The 13,564-nt window shown below is 49.9% G+C and overlaps 1 pseudogene; it reads left to right on the top strand.

The window, feature by feature from the left end:
- Positions 1–11,439, top strand: part of LOC140898039 (C-type lectin domain family 2 member D-like) — a 62,220-nt pseudogene extending 50,781 nt beyond the window's left edge.
- The last annotated feature ends 2,125 nt before the right edge of the window (positions 11,440–13,564 follow it).

The following is a 13,564-nucleotide window of genomic DNA, read 5'->3' as shown; positions in this document are numbered from 1 at the left end:
AGTGAGCCCAGCCTGGGAGAGAGGAGGGAAAGCTCCAAGGTGTCTGCAGGAATCCAGGGGAGGAGAAATAAATAGCTCATGATGAATCCTACAGGCTTTGTCTTGTGTGCTGAAGGGTTTAAAATGGGTCTAGTTACTATCACATTAAACTTTACTATGGCTGTGTCTGATTGAAGGGCAGATCTGGAAAGGTCAGAGGTCACTCGAGGAGCTTCAAGTCTCCGATTCTGTCCCTATTGCCTGCTTTGACCAGCTGAGCTCAGCCCAACACATCCCTCAGCTGGTCGCAGTGATGAGCTCTTTCCTCCTTTTTCTGGATTAGCCGCCAGCATGGGGACAGGATACATGTGGCCAAGGAAATGGAGGGGCGTGGGGGTCTCTTGCAGAGGCATGCAGAGAACTTGCAGAGTTGCCTGTTTATGCAGCTCCTCTTGGGGGAGCACGGTAGGGTACCGTGCACGCAGGGGCACCATTTCAAATTTTGGTGGTGGCTGGGAGGATAATTTCACCATGATTCAAAGGGCTACTTCGGCACCTGAAAACTCTAGTGTTTTGGCAGATAACTTAGCAAAGAGCTGACAGGAACTCTTGCCAGACTGCTTTCCGGGGAAGACAGCTGTAAGAATGGATCCAGGAAATGGTTCTGCATCTCTGAGCTGTTTGGACACTTTCAGGGAACATTCCAGATGCAAGACAGAGATTCCCAAAGTTATCCTGGGTAACCCTGAGAGAAAACGATGGAAAACTAGCAGATACCTCATCTCTGCTGTCACTTTGCACTGATAAACTTGGACTGTCCCAACCTGTTCATGTATTTTACCTGCTTTCACCTCTCAATAACTTTCACAAATAAAAGAAAGAAAATTAAATAAATGACGTAGTGACACTGATATAGAGCCGTAGCGCAAACCCGACCTCCGAGTTGTCCCATTGAAATGGAATTATTCACAGCAGTCATTAAAGTTAAACATGCAGGTTAAAGTGTTTCCAGGGCTGAGATTAAGGCCAGAGCTTATGAGAGGGGCAGACGCAAGAAGAGAAGAGCGGTGCAAAAACTGAAATACCACGTGGAACGTGGCCCAAACAATGCATCATGAAAAATAAACTCATCTTGTTATATAGTAATAGAGCTGGTTCAAAACGCTTTAACACTCACAATGCAACCTTTGAATTAAAAATGCCACTTTGGATTACATTGATCATTTGAAAAGAGTTCCCTTTTTAAAAAAAACATTTTGGATTTCCCTGCCCACTTGAGAGAGAACGTGGAGGTTTTCCCACCAAAACTAAACAAAAATGTGATCATTAAAAACATTTGCAAATAAGTTTGAAGAATATGGGGCGGGGGGGAACTGGTTTCTTCTTCAATTTTCATGACCCTCCCCACCCCTGCTATTTTTGACCAGCTCTAATTATGAATAAATGTCTGTCTGTCCATGAATGATAAATATGTCTGTTCCTGAAACATTTACAAACAATGGCTCTCATGAGGAGCACTGAGGTCACATTACGCAGAAAAACCCCCAGGCCTGCAGGGTTCACATTCTCAAAGAGATAAACCGCCCCAGGACAGGAATGTAACACACAACACAGTGTGACTGGCCCGTTTTGTTGTTGCTGGCAAATTGTGCTTTTTTGAGGTGGGGGGGAGTTATATTTGAAATGAGTTCTTCATCCTCTCCCACTCTCATCCAGGGGTGCTGGAACAGGGAAGACCAGGGCCCACCAGTTTTTACTGGCCATAAGTGTGAGCGACTGGATGAGGGGGGAGAGAAGGAGCGGGAGGGGGGCGGTGTTTTGGGGGCAAGGGGCAGTGTGAAGTGGGAGCTCAGGGAGAAAGGCAGCATGAAGGGGGGCCTCGGAAAGGGACGTTTTGAGGGGGCCGGACTTCGAGGAGAAGGGGTGGCACAGGGGCTGGGCCACAGTTTGGGTGCCAGCAGCCCTCCCACACTTTTAGGAAGCTTTTGTCCATCTTGCCCTCATCTCAAATCAATTTGTTACAGTAAGAAAATTTTGAGCAACAAGGAGACTCAGAGACCCACAATATAACCACTAAAATCCTCACCCGCCCCAAGAGATGGGCAAACAGAATGTTTTGGTTGCTGACAATTCCAAAAAAAGAGATGGAAAAGAACTGGTTTCAGGTTGAACAAAACTAATTTTTTTCCAAATTTTTGATGAACCAAAAAGCTTTAAAAAAGAACAAAAACAAAAACAAAAAACACAGGAACATTTCAAGGGTTGTAACTTTTTGAATTTTTAAAATAAAACTGAAGGACATTTTTTCACAAAAAATTGTTTCAAACTGAAAAATCAAAATGGATTGTTTGGAAAGTGTCTAAACTAAATGCTTCGACTTTTTAAGAACTCGGGGGAGGGTCTGGACATGAACAATTCAGCAGACCGGATATGAATTCGCAAACTGCGGAATCTAAAATAGGTTTAGATGAAAAGTTTCGCCTAGTCTAGTCCCCACTGTTGAGGGGCATCGTAAGAGGGATCAGCTCTTCTAGCTGGTTCCCCAGCCCAAGTCTGTCTCCATTTAATGGGTCCCTCCCCGCACTCCGGTTTAGGGTTGCCAATTTTAATTGGACATATTCCTGAAGATTTTATCACATGACAATTAATCTTTAATTCCTGCAGTCTCCCGGTCATCCTGGAGGATTGGCAATGCTACTCCAGTTTCCTGGGCCACACCCGTGTCCCCACCTAATGGATCCCTTTCTCTGGGTTCCTGGGTCAAGCGTCTGTCCTCCATTAGCAGGTCTCCCTCCCCATTCTCCAGGGCTGGGTCTCGATTCCTGTTTCTGGTTCCCTGGGCCTGGTCCCCATCCCTGTCACGCACTGCGGGGAGCTCAGATTCCTGTGAATCCTGCGGACTTCTAGGCTGCTGGGACTGATGAGTCAGCAGCTTCCTGAAGACGAGTCGCGAGTAGGCAAACACTTTCCCTCTACCTTTCCAAAGCCCACATTCGTATAGTGAGACCAGCACCCCCACCACTGCCACCACTCCACGCACCGTGAGACGATTCCAGGATGCTGGCTCTGAAACTAAAGAGAGAGAGAAAGGCCCCATGACTAAGGGACTCCGTTAAATCATCCCACTGCTGCCATGATTCTCCCAGAAGATGAAGACGTTCCTGGGACACAATAAGAGCTGAGTTGGGTCGTGTGCACATGGTCACCACTCAGAGCAGCGGGAATGAGATCTCCAGGCTCATTATCCTCAACGGCCAACGTGACGGAGGGAGAAAGGTGAGCCCGGCAAAGCAGCCCCTGTTCCAGAGTCTGGGAACTGTGATTTTTAAGATGCTCCAGGACGGGGTCCCTCAGGTCTTAAGGTTAGAGGGGACGGTTAGGATCATTTACTCCAGCGTCTCCTGAAGCGTGGAGAAGGGCTTGCCATGGTGGGAAGGGTGGGGTTTGAAGATGTATACAAGAAAATGGGGGGTGGGGTCGCTAACACATTGCTGACGGGTGAGGGGCACGATTGGTTTCTTTGCCTTGAGGAGGGGGCTCAGCTTTTAAAAGTTTTGGGAAGAATAATTTAGTCTGAGCCCTGGCATAACCCAGGCAAGAGAACATCGCCTACTGATTTCTGCACCCAGTCCAGTGATTTATGGCACTGACTTGGCATTGAGAGGGATTTTATCATATGCTGAAATCCAGCTGCAGAAGGGAAAGGGCATTAGAAGCTGAAAGACCCCAGAAGTGGCTCTGGTTTTCTACTCAAAATAACCACCCAGGGCTGATTTTCCCCAGCCCAGCACCTTGCAGTCATGCACCCAGCGCCTAGTGAGTGTGGTGTGCAGGCAGGCCCTGAGCGCCCATCCTGCAAACACATACACACCTGAGCCCTCCCACTGCCATCCAAGGCTACTCCTGCGGATGGAATTAAACACGTGGCTAAAGCGTTTGCAGAGGTTCCAAAGAGCTGAGGCTCTGTGCAAAAGGAACATTACTTCAGTTATTCCAATCTTGGGTTGAGGAGATGCTCCTGCCCTCCCCCTCCCTTCACAGCTGAGTCTCCCACCCAGTGGAATTCTCCAAGGAACTTCGCACTCCAAGAGACAGGGGTGCCTGAAGTGGCCATTAGCCTCTTAAGTCCCTTTGGGAATCCAGCCCTAATCAGGACAAGTCCTCAGCTCCCTGCAGCTCTTCCGTTACCCAGGCCGCACGGTGCAGGTTTCCTCTCACCCATCAGACTTCGTTTTTAAAGGAAAGTTGAGATGCAGGAGATCAAGGTGGTGCTTCCAATGAACAAGTACCAGGTCACCCACCCCATGGGATTCAGCCTCGTATGGTCCTTGCTCCAGACCCCCAACTCTGTGGGTCTCAAGCAGGGGTACATGTATGCCTGGGGCACACAGAGCTTTTCCGAGGAGTAGGTCAACTCATCTAGATATTGGCCTAGTTTTACAACGGGCTACATAAAAAGCACTAGCGAAGTCAGTGCAAACTAAAATTTCAGACAGACACTGACTTGTTCATACTGTTCTGTACGCCACACACGGACATGTAAGTACAATACTTATTTCCAATGGGTTTATTTTATAATTATTTGGTACAAATGAGTCAGCAATTTTTCAGCAATAGTGGCTGTGGCAACATTTGTATTTTCATGTCGGATTTTCTAAGCAAGTCCTTTTTAAGTCAGGAGAAACTTGGGGTACGCAAGACAAATCAGACTCCTGAAAGGGGTGCAGTGGTCTGGAAAGGTTGAGAGCCACTGCCCTAACTCACCTCACAGCCTGGGACGTCTTCTCGACTCACGCTCCGCAGGGAAGTTAGAGATGAAGGACAACACCAGAGCCCAGCTTCCCACTACGGGGAGGGGAGAGAAAGACTCACCCCTGGGCCTTTCCTTGTTACAGGGACCCACAGTGACACGGACTCTCTCTCACTCTGCAGCTTCTCAGGCTCTGCTGATGGGAACAGCTGCAGGTGGATAAAAGGCAGCCAGGTTCTGTCTGAGACGCGTGCCGCGGAGCTCAAATGGATCTGCCAGAAAGAAGCGGCCGTGATAGAAACAGTGCAACTGAGGATCCACATTTGTGTAGCTGTAACGTGAAGTACCCCCTGTTTAGTCTCCTGGGTAGAGCCCTACCAAATTCACCCATCCAGTTTGGTAAATGTCATGGTCATGAGATTTTTAAAAGTCCTTTAAATTTCACAGTTTTAGCTATTTCAATCTGAAATATCACCCTGTTCTAACTGTGTGGATCCCATCCCAGAAGAGGGTCAAGGGGCGGGGTCTCAAGGCTATTGGGCGAGGGGTGTCACGGTATTGTGACCCTGACTTCGGCACTGCTCCTGGCAGTGGAGCTACCTTCAGAGCTGGGCTCCCGGCCGGCAGCCACGGTGCTTTCTGCTGCTGGGGGAGGTTCCTGGAGGTGGCTCTGATCTGGCCCTGGGAGCAGTCCATGCAGGGGACGAGGTCCGGTTCCTCCCCAGCCCAGCCCGAACTTGCAGCTAGAGCCTGGCACAGGGTAGGAGCACCTGCCCAGGATGCTCCCAGCCCTGCCCCTCCCCCGTTTCAGGGTCCAGCACTCAGAGGTTAAAAGGGCCTGGAGCTGGCGGGTGGCGGGGTTCTCTCCTGACCACCGCGCTCGGGGCAGTTGCCCACATCACCCACCCGTAAGATCGGCCCTTCCCCTCCCCCTCCCCCACCATGCCACCCTCAATTCTGCACTGTTGCTGGCAGCAGCGCTGCCTTCAGAGCTGGGCACCAGACCAGCAGCTGCTGCTCTCTGGCCGCCCAGCTCTGAAGGCAGCGTAGACGTAAGGGGGGCAGTACTGGGACATATCTCTCCCTCCCCCCGCAGCCAGATTTCACGGGGGAGACCAGATTTCACAGGCTGTGATGCATTTTTCATGGTCATGAATTTGGTAAAGCCCTACTCACGGGGCGGGACTGGGGCTTTAGGCAGAGCAGAACTCTGGGCGGTGCTGGGACTCAGGTGCCCCACGCAGTCACAGTTCCTCTCCTCGGTCCTCCTCACTGGGCTGGGGCCTTGGGGTGTAATTTTTAACTGCCCCAAACCTGCAGTAAGTTAATACCCTGCAATGCTTCCCAGGGTACCCAGGGCTGGGAGGCACCTCGCCACCACCTGCCCTTTGCCTGAGGGAGCCTTTTCTGTGCCTGCCAGGGGTCAGCTCCCCAACTCCACTGGCCACACGCACTCGCTGCTGGGCCTGCCGTCACTGCAGGGTAGCAATAGGCCCACTCTGCCCTCAAGCCCTATGAGCATCTCTCTGGAGCGTCCAGTCCCTGGTCCCCTGGCAGGATTCACAGATTCACTATTTCCAAAGGAACAGTAACATCCTCGGCCCCAGTTTACCAGGTCCAGCTCAGATCACTGCTCCACTTAACACACAGCGCTGCCATAGGCTCACAGCGAAATCACACCTCAGTTCAACAAAGCCAAGAGTCAAGTGGAAGTGTTGGAAACAAATGGTTACATATAACAAAGTCATAACATGCGTTCTAGAGCCTAGAGCAAACTAACAAGGTATTCTCCTGTCTAACCAAGTACAGCTCACCTGAAATCCTTGCAGCACTTCATAGCCAGGCAGCCTCGGACCCTTCTTTCTTGAGACATGCGTACTGTCAGTTCGTCTCCGAGGGGACGGATCCAGTAGGTCTCTGCACACCGAGAGAGATCAGGCCGATCCTTTGTCTTTATGCTTAAACACCACAGACAGACACACACACAGCCCCCTGCTGTTAGTTTCTTCCTGTAGATTTCCCTTTTTTGTGGATTTTGTAATCTAATTTTGCACCTGGTTCAGTGCGCAAAGAGACATCCAACATCAGGCACACAATACACAGAGGGCCAGACAGGGAGGTAACTTCAGTTGTCTCCTGTCTGAAAGGAGCATCTGGGGTACATCACCTCCCGTGACCTGCCTTGACTCCAAGACCTTAAGGGCACCATTGTCCGTCTGGAGACACAGCTCCTTACATAGTATCCGTAAAGAGGTCTTGCTCCGATTATGGTGACCATTGGGCTTCTGGCCCTTGATACAGACCTCACATGCCCCCTTTGGTGAACTATTCTGTAGACCACTGGTTCTCAACCAGGGGAACATGGGGAACACAAAACCAGGGGAACCAGGGGAACACAAAAAGCATGAGCGAAGTCAGTAGAAACTAAAATTTCAGATTGTGACTTATTTACACTGCTCCTGAAAGAGGTACAGTCATCTGGAAAGGTTTAAAATGACTGATGTAAAGATCACGCCCAGGGGATTCCTGGAAAACCTTCTGTGCTGCCTGCCACTTGGCACCAAGGGGTCCCTGGGTCACATACATCGGTCCCCCAAACTCCATCTCTGGGCAGGCTCAGCTCCTCTCTCCTGCAAGGAGGGAACTGGAGCCAAGGCCGTGCAATAGCACTGTCTGCAGTGTCCTGAGAGAGTGCGCGCCAACCTCAGGGCAGACTGCTGGGAACCAGGGCACAAATCCAAACTGGCTGAGAATTCTAGACCTAGATTTCACCAACCAAACATGCAGGGTTACCTCCCCCGGCATCCTAACAGCCTAGCCATGCAGTCCCCTTGGGTTCTCCGATCTGTCTCGCAACCCAGGTGAGCCTGCCTTTGAGAGACAGATGGTCTCTCACACTCAGAATCACAACAGTATTCAGGTTACTCCCAGTCCCACAGGCCCAGGCACCGCAGGTGAACTGCACCTTAGACATCACACCAAAGACCACGCACGTAGCCAGTCTTATTATAGGACAATTTATTAAAAAGGAAATAAGATTTCTTTACAAGGCTAAAGCGGGTGAACATACATACGCAACGAAGCTACAAAGTTTCAAAAGGTAACAGAAGCATCTATAGCAGTGATGCTCTGAGCTCGGTGGTTCAGGAGCGAAATTAGTAATCAGCCTTACCCAAAAGAGCCACAGTAGCAGGAATTCATTGTTTCATTTACTATAGTATTACTCATATTTAAACAGAAGGGCAGGGAAAATATTTAGGTTTTTATATAAATGATCGCAGCAAATAACTTAGTGGCTAATAACATAGTAAAAGCATCCTGACTGGTTAACAATGAAATCACAGTGTTTTAATATCAGGTGCTAAAAAGAGCGACAGGAGACTCATTAAAGAGTCACTTGCAGCTCATGAGCCGCAGTCTGTGTATCACTGGTCCATTATAAACTCTGTCCTTTAGGGCTAACCCAGGCTAAGCAGCTGGGGATCTCTTGCTTATGCCTAGAAAACCCTGCCCCCAGCATCAACAAGCTAGATGCAGTTCCTTCTTGTATCCCACCTCCTCCCCTGTGCTCTGAGCTGCTGGAGATCAGCACTTCACACTCCTGAATGCCTTAATTCACTCTCCTGTCTGCTGATTTACACAGTCACAGAGGCTCCCAAAACAAACGCTCCAATATTACCTCACAAGGTGGGATACAGAGGTCAGAAGAAATGAGATTAATGCTGCAGCAGCTCACAAGCGTTCAATAAAGGCTCAACACACATTCTTATAACGCTAATACCTATCTTAACACACAGATGAGCCAGCCTGATCCCAGCTGTGTATTTCTCAGGGTCCCCTTGAGACATGGGGACTTTAGCATGACCTGGCACCTGGTCTGTCTGTGTCACACTGATCACCTCCCTGCCCTTTTCAAACCCACTGGGCTCCAGGAAGGGAGAGAACAGACATTTCTCCTCTTACGCGTACGTTCCAGGCCCTAGGTGTCACATGAGGAGTGTAACGGGGGTCTACTCCCTTGGCAGGTGCAGCGCTCTTAAAACTAAAAATGGAAAATTAAAACCAGTTTAAAACATTCATGCTTTTATCCAAAGCAATATCTGGCAACAACAACAACAAAAAGGAACTGGAGGTGTAAACCTGTAAACTTCAAAATCAATTGGGTTTCCAAAAGACCCCAAAAACTGACCCATAAAAAAACTTTGTTAAAAAGTTCCTGGGGGGGGGGAGGGGAAGGCACGCGGGAATGTCTGAGCAGATGGCTGTGGGTGGCTCCCCCACCAGCATCACCCTGGAAGAGCTCTGAGGGGATGGCAATGATGCACCCAGAGCCTTCTGCTGGGGTGGGCGCCCGCAGGGTGGCAGATTTCAGGGTTAACACCCCACTGAGATGCCTGTTTATGCAGTTTGGTAAATTGGCGTCACATTAGCTATCCTCCAGTCATCGGGTACAGAAGCGGATTTAAATGATAGGTTACAGACTACAGTTCACAGTCCTGCCATTTCACATTTGAGTTCCTGGTCCTGGTGACTTGTTACTGTTTAGTTTCTCAATTTGTTCCAAAACCTCCTCTAATGACACCTCCATCTGGGACAGTTCCTCAGATTTGTCACCTAAAAAGGACGGCTCAGGTTTGGGAATCTCCCTCACATGCTCAGCCGTGAAGACTGCTGCAAAGAATTCATTTAGTTTCTCTGCAATGGCATGGTGCCAGCTGCGGTGTGGACAGACCCCAAACAGGCCTGCTAACAGATGGGCTCATGAGGCAATCACAAAGACAGACTGCTGCTGACATCAGGGCATCCTTGCTCGAATATGTGAAAATATCTGACTGGGATCAAACAACAGGTCATCAACTGACTTGTTTTCTAAGCCTCCTCTGGGCACATTTTCCAGCTTCCCATCAATCGCAAAGGGCTTTTTTAAAAATGCCATTCAGCTGTAAGTACCTAAGACTGGGTCAGACCAATGGCCCATCTAGCCCAGTGTCCTTTCCTCCGATACTGGCCAGCGGTAGGTGCTTCAGAGGGAATGAACAGAACAGGGTCAGTATCGAGTGATCCATCCCATTCACACCCAGCTTCTGGCAGTCAGATGTTTATGGACACTCAGAGCATGGGGTTGCATCCCTGACCATCCTGGCTGATAGGAACTGGTCCAGCTATCCTCTGTGAACTTATCTACTTCTTGTTTGAACAGAGTTATACTATTGGCCTTCACAATATCCCCTGGCAACAAGCTCCACAGGTTGACTGTATGTTGTGTGAAGAAATACTTCCTTTTGTTTGTGTCAGACCTGCTGCCTATTCATTTAATTGTGACAGGTTTCAGAGCAGCAGCCCTGTTAGTCTGTATTCGCAAAGAGAAAAGGAGGACTTGTGGCACCTTAGAGACTAACCAATTTAGTTGAGCAGAAGCTTTCGTAAGCTACAGCTCACTTCATCGGATGCATTCAGTGGAAAATAACAGTGAGTAAATTGATATACACACAGAGCATGTGAGGGAGATCACATCAGAGCTCGTCTGGGGTGATGCTGGTGGGGGAGCCACCCACAGCCATCTGCTCAGGTGGCTGTGAGCTGGGTTCTCCCTTCTCTGGGACAGATCTCACCCCGAGCCAGAGGCTGGTGGCCTGAGGGCAGGGAGATCCCGGCCTGCCCAAAGGGTAGTGCTGGGCCTCCTCCCAGCCCAGCACATGACTACTGTGAGTAGCCAGGATGGGACCATGGGGGAGGATTTGCCTGTGGGCCTTGATCCCACCCTGTTCCCAGGTGGGAAGCGCTGGCCTCCAGCTCTCACGGGAAGCTCTGTGTGAGTGGCTGGGGTCACCCCATGGCCGCTGGGTTTGTGCTGCTGGCATTTCACTCCAGCCGCCCCCTGCAATACAGCCTGTCCTGACAGTCTTCTGGCCCGAGAGCTGATGTAAACTGTCCAGGGAGCGCTGGACCCAGCTCTTCTGTGCGGCGTTACTGCTGCTCCTCGCCACGCTGAGAGTCACCTGGAACCTGCGCCCAGGGCAGTTTGGGTGGGTTGGGCCTGCAGGGGCCCATCCAGACCCAGCTGGGTGTGCGGTGGGGCGGGGGGGGGGGGGGCGGGAGGAGAGTAGGAACTGGATTAATACCCACCCGGCATAAATGCTCCATGGAGGTCTGTTGATCTTCGAACCTTTCCTGGCCTTGCTGCCCCACTGCCCCCTTTCTAGCTGGGGCCTGTAGCAGGTGCAGGAAGGGGAATCGTGAGGGGCTGTGAGTGCAGCAGCTCCCTGCACTGTGCGAGAGCGTCTCTCCCTGCCTGTGACTGATGGGAAATGTCCAACTCCTACCTGACACCAGCTCCCTGGCTTCTGTCTTGCAGGTTTCCGATCGGAGGAGGAGGAGACTGCGCGTATCTAAACGGTCTGAGTGCGGTCAGCAGCTTGCGATGCACCAGTGAGAGACCCTGGATCTGCACCAAACCCGATGCATTTACACAGGCACAGGAGGCTGCCATGGACGGGGGCTGGTAACAAGAGTATTCTAGAATCTAGCCCTGGAAAAGCCTGACTGTGATTTCTTGTGACCATCACATCTGAGCACTTCCAGAATATCGGGGAATGCTCTGCGCATCACTGGGCAGAGCACTGTGGACTCAGGTGAAAACCAGAGATGCTATTTGCACATCTTGTCCCCCAACCCGTGCCGTCTCTTTTTCCGCCAGTGGAACGGCTCAAATCCAGCCTTTCCTACCCCTCCTCAGCTGGACCAGGAGCTCTGCCTAACTGAGGCAAGGCACCAGCCTCAGCTTTCACTGCCCTGACATTCCCCCACAGAAGCCTTTTACTACAGAAAATTATCTATGGAATCTTTTAAAAATATTCATCATTCCCATTTTATGGTCTGGAATAGAGCTGAGGGGGGATGTTCTCCATTCCCGCCCCCCCCCCAGCAACTTTTTAACAAGATTTTTTTATGGTCAGTTTTTGGGGTGTTTTGAAAACCCAACTGATTTTGAAGTTTGCAGGTTTACACCACCAGTTCCTGGTTTTTGTTGCCAGATATTGCTTTGGATGAAAGAATGAACATTTTAAACTTTAATTTAATTTTCCATTTTTAGTTTTAAGAGCGCTGCACCTGCCAAGGGAGTAGGACCCCTGTTACACTCCTCGTGAGACACCTAGGGCCTGGAACGTAGGAGTAAGAGGAGAAATGTCTGTTCTCTCCCTTCCTGAAGCCCAGTGGGTTTGAAAAGGGCAGGGAGGGGGTAGGTGTCACACAGACAGACCAGGTGCCAGGTCATGCCAAAGTCCCCATGTCTGCTATAGATGCTTCTGTTACACAACTAAGCTACAAAGTTTCAAAAGGTATGTATGTTCACCTGCTTTAGCCTTGTAAATAAATCTTATTTCCTTTTTAATAAATTGTCCTATAATAAGACTGGCTACGTGCTCAGTCTTTGGTGTGACATCTAAGGTGCAGTTCACCTGGGATGCCTGGGCCTGTGGGACTGGGAGTAACCTGAATACTGTTGTGATTCTGAGTGTGAGAGATCATCTGTCTCTCAAAGGCAGGCTCACCTGGGTTGCGAGACAGATCGGAGAACCCAAGGGGACTGCATGGCTAGGCTGTTAGAATGCCGGGGAAGGTTACCCTGCATGTTTGGTTGGTGAAATCTAGGTCTAGAATTCTCAGCCAGTTTGGATTTGTGCCCTGGTTCCCAGCAGTCTGCCCTGAGGTTGGCGCGCACTCTCTCAAGACACTGCAGACAGCGCTATTGCACGGCCTTGGCTCCAGTTCCCTCCTTGCAGGAGAGAGAAGCTGAGCCTGCCCAGAGATGGAGTTTGGGGGAAAGATGCATGTGACCCAGGGACCCCTTGGTGCCAAGTGGCAGGCAGCACAGAAGGTTTTCCAGGAATCCCCTGGGTCTGATCTTTACATCAGTCGTTTTAAACCTTTCCAGATGACTGTACCTCTTTCAGGAGCAGTGTAAATAAGTCACGATCTGAAATTTTAGTTTGTACTGACTTCGCTAGTGCTTTTTATGTAGCCTGTTTTAAAACTAGGTAAATATCTGGATGAGTTGATGTATCACCTGGAAGGTCTCTGCATATGGCCAGGAGTACATGTTCCCCTGGTTGAGATGCCTGATAGTCACAGTGGTCTACAGAATAGTTCACAAAGCAGGTTTGCCAGCTCTGTGTCAAGAGCCAGTAGCCCAATGGTCACCATAATCGGAGCAAGACCTCTGTACAGATACTATATAAGAAGCTGTGTCTCAAGACGGACAATGATGCCCTTAAGGTCTCGAAGTTAAGGCAGGTCACAGGAGGTGATGTACCCCAGATGCTCCTTTCAGACAGGAGACAACTGAAGTTACCTCCCTGTCTGACCATCTGTGTATTGTGTGCCTGATGTTGGATGTCTCTTTGCGCAGTGAGCCAGGTGCAAAATTAGATTGCAAAATCCACAAAAAAGGGAAATCTACAGGAAGAAACTTACAGCAGGGGGCTGTGTGTGTGTCCATCTGTGGTGTTTAAGCATAAAGACAAAGGATCGGTCTGATCTCTTTCGGTGTGCAGAGACCTACTGGATCCATCCCTTCGGAGACAAACTGACCGTACGCATGTCTCATGAAAGAAGGGTCCAAACCTGCCTGGCTGTGAAGTGCTGCAAGGATTTCGGGTGAGCTGTACTAGGTTAGACAGGAGAATACCTTGTTAGTTTGCTCTAGGCTCTAGAACACATGTTATGACTTTGTTATATGTAACCATTTGTTTCCAACACTTCTACTTGACGCTTGGCTTTGTTGAACTGAGGGGTGATTTCGCTGTGAGCCTATGGCAGCGCTGTGTGTTAAGT

The sequence above is a fragment of the Lepidochelys kempii genome, chromosome 14, assembly GCF_965140265.1.
Source record: "Lepidochelys kempii isolate rLepKem1 chromosome 14, rLepKem1.hap2, whole genome shotgun sequence".
In the NCBI taxonomy this organism is placed as follows: domain Eukaryota; kingdom Metazoa; phylum Chordata; order Testudines; family Cheloniidae; genus Lepidochelys; species Lepidochelys kempii.
This window is presented reverse-complemented; position numbering and strand designations above follow the sequence as displayed.